This window comes from Miscanthus floridulus, chromosome 13 (assembly GCF_019320115.1).
Source record: "Miscanthus floridulus cultivar M001 chromosome 13, ASM1932011v1, whole genome shotgun sequence".
Classification (NCBI taxonomy): Eukaryota; Viridiplantae; Streptophyta; class Magnoliopsida; order Poales; family Poaceae; genus Miscanthus; species Miscanthus floridulus.
The window spans coordinates 12,380,285-12,383,145 of record NC_089592.1 but is presented as its reverse complement, the minus strand read 5'-3'; the positions used below and the strand labels follow the sequence as shown (position 1 = coordinate 12,383,145).

The window sequence follows — 2,861 nt, the reverse complement described above, 5'->3', positions numbered from 1 at the left end:
GCCGCGAGAGAGGGCGGTGTGATGAGAGTGGCGGTGCTCTGCTCCGTCATATATATGTTTATACACATGGGTGAACAAGGGCGGCGGTGCTCCGCCGTATAAACCCTAAACCCTTGGGCGAACGAGGGCGGCGGTGCTCCGTCGTATAAACCCTAAACCCTAGGGCGAACAAGGGCGGCGGTCCTCTACCATATAAACCCTAATGAGGGTGGTGGTGCTCTGCCGTATAAACCCTAAACATCATGGAGCTAGCCGAGGAGTGAACTTCTTCTTAGCGACCGCGCCGCACGTCGTGGACGACTGCCTCGGCATCATGTAGCTTCTTAGCGACAGCACCGTGATGCACTCCACGAAGTACTCCATGCTCCCTCTCTAGGGCAAGGTGCCATCCAACCTGCCCGTCCAGTGAAAGGACATCGTCTACAATGCCACGCACGCGCTCTGCCTCCGCATGTACAGGCCCACCGACGACAACATGACGACGGCCAATAATAAGCTGCCGGTGCTCGTCTACTTCCACGGTGGCGGCTTCTGCCTATGCAGCTTTGAGCTGCCCCACTTCCATGCTGGTGCGCTCAAGCTCGCTGTGGAGCTCCCGGCCCTCGTGCTCTCCGCCGACTACCGCCTGGCGCCCAAGCACCGGCTCCCCGCAACGCACCGTGACGCCGAGGTCATCCTGTCGTGGCTCCACGCCTAGGCCGAGGCCAACCCATGGCTGGCCGACGACTCGATCAACCTAGGCAGGGTGTTCATCTACAGCGACTCGGCCGGCGGCAACATCCCGCACCACGTCGCCGTCCGATATGGCAGCGGGCAGCTCGCCCTCGACCCCATCATCCGGATCGCTGGGTGCATCCTACTCTGGCCCTTCTTCATTGTCGAGGAGAGGACGGCATCCGAGGCGGCCAGCCTTGTTGACGAACACGGCACGGCGCTATTTGACCAAGCATGGCGCCTGGCGCTGCCCGTCGGTGCGTGACCCGGTGGCCAACCCATTCGGGCCAGACAGCGTCCCGCTGGACGACGTCGCCTTCCCACCGCTGCTCGTCGTGGACCCAAACTAGGACATGCTGCACGACCACATACAGGACTATGCCACTAGGTTGATGGCGATGGGGAAGCCGAACTTGCCATGTTGCCGTGTTCAGAGGGGGCCAGGGCCATGGGTTCTTCATCTTCGACCCGAAATGTGAAAGCCGAGAGAACTCACCTCAAGATTGCGGAGGCGCGCGCGGTGGAGGTCTCGTCGGCGCGAGGTGGGGTGGCGACCGGCAGCGGCGCGAGGAAGAAGAGGAGAAAGGGCGGCTGTTCGACGAGGAAGAAGAGGAGGGGATCAATCTGCGCCAGGCACTGGCGCATATATACCAGGGAGATTTACTCCCGGTGCTAGCCACCAGTCAGGAGTAAAGGTCCTTTACTCCCGGTGCGTGTTACCAACCAAAAGTAAAGGTACCTTTACTCCCGGTGCTTGTTACCAACCGGGAGTACTCTCGGATGGTAACACGCACCGGGAGTAAAGGGTTTTTTTGGCGGGCCACGAAACTGCAGCCCACCTTTACCCCCGGGTGGGCTTCCCACCCGAGAGTAAAGGTGGGCTGCAGTTTCGTTTCCTGCCTGTTTTGAGCAAATTTTTTTAATAAAATGCAATAGTCTTGTTAAATACATAGTAAATTAAATAAAAGGCATAAAATTATTTTGTTAAAAATATGGATTTTTTTCTTTATTGCACATAGGAAAAATCTATAACCTAACTTTTTTATTTTTTGTTATAATTATAAAACATAATGTAACTAATATTTATTATTTCGTTAATGCAAAAATATAGTGTTTAATTAAAATTATTAAAACTATTGGTTTTGGACAGGAAATTTGTTTTCACATCATTTTAACGTTAATATTTTAATTTTTCATCACTCAATATCCTAATTTAACTTTTTGAGAGAGAAATTCTACCAAATCAAACATTGATTTAATTTGAAACACGGCATAATAAACATCTGAATTCACAATTATTACATAATATCTCAAACACACACTATATTAAATCACTATATCATCAAGTGGGCACATCAGTGAACTTCTTTACGCATGTCCCTTGGTTATGATCGCGTCGTAACCATGGAGTGTCCTCATCATTTACCAAGATGCTAGGGTCTTTGTTCACTTTGAAGGGCGGAATTCGGTCATCCTTTTCATAATCTTCTGACATGTCCGACTTGTCCTCAATTCCCACGATGACTCTTTTCCCTGAAAGAACTATGTGGCGCTTTGGCTCTTTGGTTGAGTCATTATCGTTTTTTCCTCTTTTTGGTTTGGTAGACATATCATTGACATAGAACACCTGATTCACGTCCTTGGCAAGGACGAATGGTTCGTCTTTGTACCCAATATTACTAAGGTCTACTATTGTTATTCCATACTCGTTGTCTACTGTTACCCTGTCTAACACCCTAAATTTTACAAGATTTTTAAATAGGGGAAATTGATTTGTTAAGCATTTTATGGGCATTTGAATTTAGAAAATAATAATTTTATTAGGAATAAAATCAAATATAAGTCGACAACCATGAATGAGCATACATGCCACTGCATACTATTTTGAATTGCTGCTTGGTTTGAAGTTGGATTTCGAATTGAGTTGAAATTTCATTTTGGATTTGCTTTGAAGAAAAATTCGAAAAAGAAAAGAATAACTTTCTTCTCCTCCTTCTTTTCGGCCCGAAGGTCTGCTGCTGTCGCGGCCCATGGCTTCCCCCGCGCCGGCCTGCTTTGCTTCTTACCCGCTGAGGCCCGCTTGGCTTTGCTCTGGAGCCGGCCCAGCTCGCGCAGCCCAGCAACGCGCGGCCCTCCCGCACTGCATC

General features: G+C 49.6%; 1 pseudogene; it reads left to right on the top strand.

Moving 5' to 3' along the window:
• Positions 1-202: 202 nt before the first annotated feature.
• LOC136499466 (carboxylesterase 15-like) lies at positions 203-1,407 on the top strand (annotated as a pseudogene).
• Positions 1,408-2,861: the final 1,454 nt, after the last annotated feature.